Raw genomic sequence first — 12,080 nt, 5'->3', positions numbered from 1 at the left:
GGTGGTCGACAGAATGACCCATCAGTTGGAGGAGAAGTGATGCATCCACATGTATTATTTTGACTTATGCCACAAACGCCATGTTTAGAACATTGTTCAGAGGACCAGATGTACTGATTCTCACAGCTGCACTCAGTTTTGCTCAAATTTAAGAGACACACTGCAAATGTTGCAAATTTTTAAAACAACGGAGAACACATTTTGAACTCATTTATACTTTCTGTGAACAGAACAGCATTACAACACTCATTCTTTTCTACCTGTAGTGATGTTTACACTGGAGATTTCCATGCCTTTTTTGATGCACACAGGGAATTTTTGTTTATTAATTATTGCCTTCAAGCGCTTGATAACAGTTTCTCTTGAAACATTCAATTTTATGTCAACAGTGAATTTGGACTTCAGAGGAGCTAAAATCAAAATTAAGAACTTGTCAAAAACCAGTTTTATACAGCATTATCTTCAAGTCAATACAGTAGTGTATGCAAGACACCAGGAGCCTCATTTATAAAATGTGCGTACGCTCAGATTTGATCTTAGACTGTGTGTACACTTAAATACATGCCAATGTCAGATTTATAAAACAGTCTTTAATATGGAAAAGTGCCAACTGACACACACGTTTTCTTGTGGCAAAGTCGTAGTACTTCAGCTATTTGAACATCTAATAAAAGCAGCCTACGTTATGTGAAACCATCATTAAAAACTAAGATACAGTGTGAGATTAATTGTGCAGTGTAGTCAGATTTATATTAACTGGAGTTTTTGTGAGATTAAACAGACCTCTTAATTGCCTAATGATGAAAGTGCTTTACTAGCATGCTGCATGCTGTTTTAGACTCACCAAATGTGTCCTTCCATGAGTCTCAACCTGTGTTAGCAGGTCCTCAATTTCACAGAACAAAGAACATTTTTCCTATTGGTGCTCATGCTTCTTTAGCATGAAAATGTATATATTGGCATGTGCTCTTTTATGTAGTAATGATATTAGCTAGAAGGAGGCATTTACAAGGTGGAAACCTGATAGCAGCGAGCTGCGCGAAATAATAAGATCATTTGCTATTTATAAATGTCACATCTGGAAGAGAAGTGTACACATGGGTTTTGTGCGCTTGTTCATTTTTCTGAATAGCACTTATGCAGTTTTGTCAAATGATTCTACAACAAATTTAGTAGGGTATTTTAGGTACTTTTTTTAAAATGAGGACCTGGAAATTTAGAACAATAATTAACCATGACTTCCTTTGGGCTTTTCCTATGAGGTTTTATAATGTGGTTTTAATTTTAGGACACAAATAAGTTTTGTGGTAAACATACTGTAACCTGACCATTCTTTAGCATTTTGCTGTAAAACTTCAGTTGGACACCCGTATTATTAATAGTTTTGTTATTTGTATTTTATAAAATGTATGTTTACAATAATAACTAGATAATAATGTTTGGGGTGTGAGTCTGTGCAGTTTATGTAGAATTATGGACAAGTTTTGTTCTGTTTACCACAGACCTCATTATATTCACTAATTGAAAATAACTGTTATAAAATACCATTGGAAAATCTTGACTGAACCCATGGAAGATTTTTTTTCAGGTTCTAATGTCATGCACCACTTTATTGTTAGCTGTAATTTGCAGAGATAATTCTTTACCAGTTGGTGGACGACAGAACATCCCATTTGTTGGAAGAGAAGTGATGCATCCATGTGTGTTATTTTGACTCGAGCAACAAACGCCATGTTTAGAGCATTGTTCAGAGGCCCAGACGTACTGATTCTCACAGCTGCACTCAGTTTTGCTCACATTTGAAAGACACACTGCAAATTAAACAAATCGTGAAAAGAATGGAGAACACATGTAGAAATACTTTACACTGTTATTCTTTTCTTACCACTAGTGAGGTTTGCACTGGAGATTTTTACACCTTTCTTGACGCACATTGTAAATTTTTGTTCTCTGATCATCGCCTTCAATTGGTTGATCACAGCTTTTGTTGAAGCATTGATTTTCATGTCAATGGTGTATCTGTGGGCCTTCAGTTGAGCTGAAAAATTAGGCAAAGGTGAAAATATTCAACCAGTTAAAAAAAAGCATTAAACTTTACAGTGACAGCACTTGTGACACAGTGACACACTATATCTAAAATGACAAAAGACTTCTTTACAAGGTGGTGGACGACAGAATGTCCCGTTAGTTGGAAGAGAAGCAATGCATCCACATGTAAAATTTTGACTCAAGCCACAAACGCCATGTTTAGAGCATTGTTCAGAGGACCAGATGTACTGATTCTCACATCTGCACTCAGTTTTGCTTGAATTTGAGAGACAAACTGCAAAAAAAGAAAGAAACAATATATATATAAATGAAGTAGTACTTTGTTAGATGAGCATGGATAGAATGGAATTACTCTGCTCATGCTTCTTTTACCTGTAGTGATGTTTGTACTGGAGATTTTCATCTCTTTCCTGATACACTTTGAGAATTTTTGTCTGTGAGTCAATGCCCTGAAATGGTCGATCACAATTTCTCTTGAAGTATAGATTTCTAAGTCAATGGTGTATCTAAACGACTTCAGTTGAGCTGAAAAAAATTGGGCAAAGATGTAAAATACTCAGCCAGTCAAACCCCATCAGGTTTTACAAGCACACTACTTGTCACTTTAATTTGACACAAGGAGTGAATCTTTACCAGGTGGTGGCCGACAGAACGTTCCATCAGTTGGAAGAGACGCAATGCATTCACATGTATGATTTTGACTTGAGCCACAGGCACCATATTTAGAGCATTGTTCAGAGGGCCAGATGTACTGATTCTCACAGCTGCACTTGGTTTTATTCAAACTTGAGAGACACACTGCAAATTCAACAAGTTTTAAGGTAATGGAACAGGCATAAAAAATTGTCAGAGTAATATGGACACAACAGGTTTACTCCACTTATGCTTCTCTTACCTGTAGTGATGTTTGCACTGGAGACTTTCAGGCCTTTCTTGACACACATTGGGTATTTCTGTGTATGTATTAATGCCCTTAAGTGGTTGATAACTTCTCTTGATGCATTGATCTTCAAGTCAATAGTGTATCTGAACAACTTCAGTGGAGCTAATATAAAATTGAACAAAAATTAAAATGATCAATTTAGCATTGTTCAGAGGACCAGATGTACTGATTCTCACAACTGCACTCAGTTTTGCTTAAATTTATTTGGTTTATTATTATTTGGTTTATTAATTATTGACTTCAAGCGCTCGATCACAACTGCCCTTGAAACATTGATTTTTTATGTCAATGCTAAATCTGAAAGGCTTCAGGAGGGCTATACAAAAAGACAAGAATTGAACAAATTAATTGGTCAGAAACTACTGTAAATACAGTATTATAATCAAGCCAATAGAGTAGTATAGGAAAGACACCAGAACTTTTCCTTTGAGGCTTTTTAAATTTAGAAGAAAAAAAGTCTGTAGTAAACATACTGTAAACTGACAACACTTCGCTCAACTACAATGAAACACCCATATTATAGGTGGTTTTCTTATGTGTATTTTATAAAATATATTATTTGAATAAGTAACTAGATAAAGTATCAATGTTTGAAGTGTGAGTCTGTATTGTTTGTGTTGTAGAATAAATGTTCAAGTTTCATTAAGTTATGTTTTCCACAAACTTATTGTACATTAGTTGAAAATACCTGTTATAAAATCCCATGAGAAACTTTTGAGAGAACCCATGGAAGATTTTTTTTCAGGTTCTAATGTCATACCTCCAGCATTTTTTTGATAATTGTAAGTTGCAGAGAGACTTTACCAGTTGGTGGCCGGCAGAACATCCCATCAGTTGGAAGAGAAGTGATGCATCCACATGTATTATTTTGACTCGAGTCACAAACGCCATGTTTAGAGCATTGTTCAGAGGACCAGATGTACTGATTCTCACAGCGGCACTCAGTTTTGCTCATATTTGAAAGACACACTGTAAATTAAACAAATCGTGAAAAGAATGGAGAACACATGTAGAATTACTTTACACTGTTCATTCTTTTCTCACCTGTAGTGATGTTTGCACTGGAGATTTTTACACTTTTCTTCACGCACTTTGTGAAGTTTTGTTCTCGGATCATCGCTTTCATTTGGTTTATTACAGCTTCTCTTGAAGCATTGATTTTCATGTCAATGGTGTATCTGAAGGACTTCAGTCGAGCTGAAAAAACTAACAAAGATGAAAATATACAACCAGTTAAAAATCCTTATACTTTACAGTCACAGCACTTGACACCTTGAGTTTAAAATGACAAGAGACTTCTTTACCAGGTGATGGCTGACAGAATGACCCATGAGTTGGAAGAGAAGTGATGCATCCACATGTATTATTTTGACTCGAGCCACAAACGCCATGTTTAGAGCATTGCTCAGAAGACCAGCTGTACTGGTTTTCACACTTGCACTCAGTCTTGCTCGAATTTGAGAGACACACTGCAAATTCAACAAAATGTTAAGCGGATGGAGAACACATTAGGAAATTATTTCAGATGAATGTGAACAGAATGCTATTACTGTGCTCAAACCTGTAGTGATGTTTGCACTGGAGATTTTCATGCCCTTCTTGACGCACATGGGGAATTTTTGTTCACGGATCATGTCCCTCATTTGGTCTATCACGGTTTCTCTTAACGCATTGATTTTTAGGTCAGTCTTGTATTTAAAAAGCTTTAGAGGTTGAGCTGGCAATAATAGAGAATTATTTAATATCCACTATTGTGCAGAGCTCCCTGATAGCAGATAGTTAATGTATATGTTGACTGCATTTGTTATATACATGAATGTACTATACTTTTCCTTATTAAGCTAAATAAATGAATAAATTACATCACAGCTCAGGTTTTATGGAGCATGTTATGTTCAATAACTACAATATAAAATATTCATAATATGCATTATTCTGTAAGTATCCTACTAGCTACATGAGTAACAAAAAAACTATTTTACATGAGTCTTACTTTTATTGGGATTCACACTGGTTATGGTTACATTTTGGCCGATGCCATATGGAAATGAACGTCCTTGAAGAAGTGTCCTCAAGCGATCTTGTATCATTTCCCTTGAGGCATTTATTTTGACGCTGATCAAATATTTGAATGATTTTCCATTTGCTGCCAAAAAACAAGAAAATAATATTTATAAAAAGAGGCATATATGTATATATATATATATATATATATATATATATATATATATATAGAATGTGAGGGGTGAAGATAAAATGACTTCACTGTTCACAATGTAAAACATAATGCTTTTATGTTGAATATTTAAACAAAAGTAAAAGCTACACTGTATAAAAATATATTTAAATTATCAGTTATCTGTATTTTTTGATTACTGTTTTTTTCCACCATTTATTTATGCTTTTGAATTGCTTTATGGGACCTTGATCTTTCTAACTACATTTAACCTTGGAAAGTTTGAAACAGTGACTTTTATTAACATTTGTAACAGTTGAAAGTGATATATTGTCCAAGTTGGTGTTGTATATTATGCTACAATAAAATTGTATTAAGCTGCCAGTATGTTATTGGGTCAAGCTTAATTTTGATGGTCCATTTGTTATTTGTTTGTTCCGTTATTTTTAGGTTACATTGCATCTGCATGCCAACTACTGTAATTCTCATTAGATTATAAAGAGACTGTTAGGTTGGGGTTAGGGTTAGTGTAAATTGACATGTACTTGCAAAGTTTCTTATAGTCAGTTTAATGTCTGTTGAAGGAGGAGTATCAACAGATATTTAGCAGACAGTCTGCTAATACTCAAATAGACTATCAAAATAGTGTTATTCATTTCTATTTTACAGACTTATTTCTCTGTATAGTATTTCTTTTACATTATATTATTTTAAACTGCCAAAATGTCAATCAAAGTCACTTTGTTAAACTGTAGAGAATTCTACATCAGGGGCGGTTCATTCCACTGTGGCGACCCCGGATTAATAAAGGGACTAAGCCGAAAAAAAAATGAATAATTGAATGAATGAATTCTACATCAAAAGTCGACAAAGTAGAGATCAAGCTCCCATAATGCAATTTACAACCGTAAATAATTGAAAAACACAAGTGAATCCGCAAGTCATGAGATGTTCAAAGTCCAGAAAAGGAACCAAAAACATTGTAAAAACATTTCTTGCAACTTCAGTGCCTCATACAGTGTCTTCTATATCAGATCAGGGTGTACATTTTCAATGGGCAATATCATGCTAAAAAATACAGTACGTTGTACTGCTCATACTAAATGCACACCATAATGACCTGAAGTTGGTGAGAAGATATAGGCAAACAGAGTCTTATTTATTTATTAGCACACAAATGTGGAGCTTTGTGTAATTACACTACTTTATAACTACTGAAGTCACATGGAATGTTTTGACTGTGATTTTGGTTTTTTTACTTGACATTGAACTTTTCTGGACTGTTGCTGAAGGACAAGAGTTCTCTCAGATTTCACCTAAAATATTTTAATTTGTGTTCTGAAAATTGACAAAGATCTCAGGTTTGAGGTTGAAATTACATGAAGGTGAGTAATTAATAACAGAATTTTCACTTTTTTAAATGTGAACTAACCTCTAACTACACTGCAAATGTATTGACAAAAATCAAGACCACAGATATATGTATGTTTAATAAGTCAGGTTTCAACAACATTTTTAAGTTATAAAAGATTAAATTTAAGTTTTTTGTTTTTTTAGTTTTTAAAATTTTGAATTTTTAGTTTGATTGATGTAAGTTGAGATGACTTGAAATATTCAACTGATTAACTAAAAAGTTTAAAGCAGCAATAATTTTTTAGTGTACCAATACTATGTTACTATATCTCAGTTTTGTCCCTCTATATTTAGTTTTATCTAACATTTTACTTAAAACAACAACAACAGCAACAACAACAACAACAACAACATTAACAACAACAACAACAACATATTTTTTTTGGTTTTAGTGAATACTGAGCCTAAATTATTTCCAATATTTTCTGTTTTCTTCTTTTTTTATTCAGTCAAATACATTGTTCCTATGAATAATCATTGAATAGTTGTTTAGTAATTGAATCTCAGAAACTTAAAGTGATGAGCAAACCTCCATCCATTGTTTATTAACACTCACCCTGTCCTTGGTTGAAGTTATTTGCTTTTTCATCCATGTAAGTTGGCTGGAATTTAAGACACATATGACATAATCATACAAGGAAAAAACACATTTACACTGAACACATTTATCTCTAGAGATCGGTACGCTCACTCAGTTAAAATGTGCATTTATCAAATAACTGCAAAGATTGTATTGAATTCACCCTGGTTAAAAAATGTGGTTTATCACAGTGGAAGATACAAACAATGAAAAAAAGCAGTTATCTGTTGCATTCCATTAAGTGTACTTACAAGCATTGCACGCCATGTATTTAATCCAAGCATTTCCTGATTCACTGTCTGTGCATTACTCAGGCTTCGCGTTTCCAGTGAACAAGTCACATACAGCGTGATTATTATTCTCAAAAACACAGAAACAGGTTCCATGCCTATGTGGACCAAAAAAAAAAAGTGTTTTATTAATAATGTAACCAATTAATAATGGTAATTAATAAAGTAACTTCAGCAATTTGTTTTTCTTGCAACACATCTTTTAATTATACATTTAAGTACCGAGTAATATTAGTTAACTACCTGTACAGCATTACACAACATATGGTTAGGGTTAGGATAAGGGTTTATGGGTTTAGGGTTTATGGATTAATAATAATAATACAATTAATAATAATAATATCGCTTTTTACTTCAGCTTTTGAATAACTCATAATGTAATAACTGCTAATGAATAACTCATAATATTAAAATTGAATGTATTGTAACAAGCACTACATTATAACTGTAATGCACTGCAAAAATGCTTTTCTTACTTATATAAGAAACAATAAGTTTTAAATTATGAATTTTACCTCAAAACAAGCACAATAATCTACCAGTGGGGTAAGCAAAATATTCTTGTTTTCACTTTAAAATAAAATTATTTTGCGTTTTTAATTTCACTTCAAAATCAATGGGTCTACTCATTTTTTTTAAGTTAAGGCAACTCATCACATTAAAAATCAACTAACTTTTTTAAAAGGTAAAATCAACTAATTGCTTTAAAATCAATGGGTTTACTCATTTCAAGTTAAGGCAATCCATCCCTATTGGCAAATTATTTTGTTTGACACGAGAAAAATCTTAATTTTAACACATTATTTCTGAAAACAACATATGTTATGTTTGTGTAGAAACAAGACAAAAACTCTACATTTTTTTCCGCATAATGTAATAGGTTGTTGTATGCTATGCGAAATGTATTACATTCTAAAACCACTGTGGCAACTTATAATGTAATCACATAATATAAAACAATGTTTACAATTAACATAATGTAATAATTAATTTTCAATATATTCAATAAACAAATTATACGTCATGATTATGCTTTTCCATTCATGATATGTGAGCCCATACATTTAAACATATATGCAGCCTAATGTTCTGTTTTGTCAGGTCACAAATTTTCTACACATACTCTACCAGTCAAAAGTTTGGGGTCAGTTTTTTTTCATATATATATTATTATTACATATTATATATATTACATATATATAAAATTATTTGTTTATTTTAGAGAAATTATTCTGTTCAAGGCGGCATTTATCAAATGTACAAATAAATAACTGCTTTCTTATTGTATGTAGTTTCAAATGAAATTATTACTCCAGTCATTATTGCTTTTAATACATTAATAACAATTATATTATTATTATTAATAATAATAATAATACATTTTAGAGTGATTTCTGAAGGATCATGTGACTAGAGTAATGAAGATGAAAACATGTGGCTAGGTTGTACTAATATACTGCATATGGGTATGTTAAAGTGCATAGTTAATTGTCAATAGCACCAATTCCTGTGTCTCTATGATGATCTGAAGCAGAGATATTAATGTTGTGCCACTCACATTTTATCCATAAAAACTACATTCTATATATTTCTAGTTATATTATATTATATTATATTATATTATATTATATTATATTATATTATATTATATTATATTATATTATATTATATTATATTATATTTGCATATTTTAATCTGGTAAAAAGATTATATCCGATGTGACAACGTGACTATTTTTTGATGAGTTTATAATGTAATATGTTTCTCATAATATAACAATTGTTATTACAAAATTTGATCAATATTTTCTAACATTTTGAGAAAATTATTACATTATTTCATTACAACATTGATGGTAATAATTGCATTATATGTAGCCTTTACCTTACATGTCTTTATTACATTATGAGTAGCTACACTGCTTTTTTAATGACTTGACAACAAGTTCTAGCCTGCTGGTTATAGCACTAGACCAAAATGCAGTGTTTATTCAATTATTTCCTTTTACTGAATGGGACATTGCCACCAAATTGTCCAGAAGCTAGACAAGTCTACCTCTGTACATGCACATAATTAATATTGAGCTAATTGTACCCCGTCATTGTAAAGCAAAACTGAATGTTTTTCACACAAGTGGGAACCTGTCACCACTAGCTTGCTTGATTTAGCACTTGTGGAGCTGCCCATCGATGGATTTGCTCTTCAGGGTTTGGACTTTCAGCAGTGAAAATTAAACCATACTGAACTGAACTAAACTGAGCTGAACTGGACTGACACAGTTTCAATTTACTAGAACTTCTATGTTACAGTAAACTGCTTTGACACAATCTACATTGTAAAAGTGCTATAGAAATAAAGATGGAAAAAAACTTAAATTGTTGTTTGATCAATTCTAACACTCCACTTTCCTCTATCAATTATTATATTGTAATTGATTGGTTGCTTGATTAAACTTGAGAATATATATAGTGTACAAAGACTTAAACCTGGTCTTACCTGCTTTTGAGTTCCAGTCTCAGCTCACAATGTTTTCTTAAGAGGAAAAATTCATGCTCACTGTTAGAATGCAGACATTTTTTGTTTAATGAAGCTTCAACATTTTTTACTTCAGAAGGAAACTGAACTCTCAAAAGACTTGTCCTTTGCCCCCCCCATCTCACCTTCCACCCCTGTTAGCTTCCTTGTAATGGCTAGATGGCTATCAGAAGGAAGAAAAAATGTTTCAGATGTTTGTAATGTTTAGACACACACAAACACAAATATATCCATTGAGCTTTAACTTTATCCAGCGTCAGGATGCCACTTTTTTTTCTTTTGGTTATGAAAATCTATAATTAAGAGATACACCACAGTTAACAGAACTAAAAAGTATTCAATCCACAACCTGGTCAAACAGTCCTTGGCACATGTGTGATGGTAGTTTAATTTTAGTCCAGTCACTTTTGATGTCGTAAGTGCGAGAGTGTGCTTGGACGGGAGGTCAGGTAATGCAGTTTGTTGATAGATATTGGTGATTGTCTCACCAGCCCTCATGCTTTCAGCACTCAAGCAAGTGACTGGATCTCAAATGATCTGTTCAAAAACATATTCAATAACGATAAAACAAATGCTAAAAATTCTTCATTCAGAAAGAACTGCAGCTACTTCAGAAGCATCTGTTCTTACATGCAAAATTAAGAAATTTGTCATGGCTTAATGGTTAGGGTGTTGGACTTGTAATCCAAATATTGCAGGTTTGATTTGCGGTCTTAGCGGGAATTGAAGGTGGAAACTTCACTTCATCCTTGATACCTAGCTGAGGTGCCCTTGAGAAAGGTGCCTGAACTCTAATTGTCCCTGGTGGATGTAAGTAATAGCTGGTTGTGTTAATGTATGTGTGTGCTCTCACTCTTAATGTATTTGTTTCCACTTGGATGGGAAAAAAGCAGAGGGCCAATTTCGAGAATGTGTATATTTAATTCACTTCACAATTCAGACAGATGTTCTTGCAGCATTCAGATCGCAGCACGTCTGTCAGAGCTCAAAATCATTACTGGTTCATGTTCTGATAGGCAGTGCTATTCAGGATCTACACCAAAGCTCTTTCATGGAATGTGTAAATTGCTTGCCCAAAAGCCCCTAAAATAGAACATCTAATAAACACATTTGTTGTTGTTCTTTTGACTCTATGAGAGTCGAGGTCTGATGAAGGAGGGAGCAAAAAAAAAATGCAGAGCTGCAATTTGGCCATGCCTCCTCTTCGTGGTCTGAGGCATAATTTACACCTGGGTCTGTTGCGGCTCAATGTTTAAGGAGTTGCAGTTGTGATCCAAATATTGCAAGACGAAGCCCTAGTCCCAACACGAGAAGAGGGGTGGATAAGCCATGCTCTTTCCTTAAGGATGGAGGACTGTTCTGATCACCTCCATCCTTGAAGACACACCAGGAGGAGCTATTTCTGGGTAAACTGTTCCTTTGAGACAGTCACTCGACGCCACCCACTGGCGATATACAGTCACATTTTAAAACAAGGTTTCTGTATTAATCCTCAAATCTAAAACTTTTAAAGAATGTGTAATGCCACACATGACCCACACACAGTATCACCTGTCAGAAGCTTGGGATTGTTAAGGTTTTTAAATGTACAGTAGGCTAGTTAACATTTGAAGTACATCAAAACAATTCTAAAAAATTGCTGTAAGACGAGAATGGGCGTTTAAGAAGGTCTTAGAACAACAAAGTTTTGTTCCACTTCAAATGCTGACTACTACATTTTGAATGAAGTCTCATCCGTTCAAGGTGGATGTCATTTATTTGAATAGCTATACAAAGAAAAGAGGGAAATGTTTACCATAATGTATCCATGTGCATGATCACCATGGCATGTGAAAGATCCCTTCACTGGACGGTGATTGCAGACTTCATTCATCTTTTTTTTGCTTCTAGTCTTCCTTCGTATTTTTTAATTCATTTTTGGGGGAAAAAACAAAACAAAACATACAAACCTCTGACTCACCCAAGCTTGGCCTTACTTAAACCATAACACATAAACATTTCATGGAATTAATGGTTATAAACAATAACGTAATATATTGCAAATATATTGCAACCCCAGCTAACCATAATCAAACAACGACTGTCCAAAATAGT

Source organism: Danio aesculapii, chromosome 8, assembly GCF_903798145.1.
Source record: "Danio aesculapii chromosome 8, fDanAes4.1, whole genome shotgun sequence".
Classification (NCBI taxonomy): Eukaryota; Metazoa; Chordata; class Actinopteri; order Cypriniformes; family Danionidae; genus Danio; species Danio aesculapii.
The sequence above is the reverse complement of the archived record's forward strand: the minus strand, read 5'-3'. Positions refer to the sequence as shown.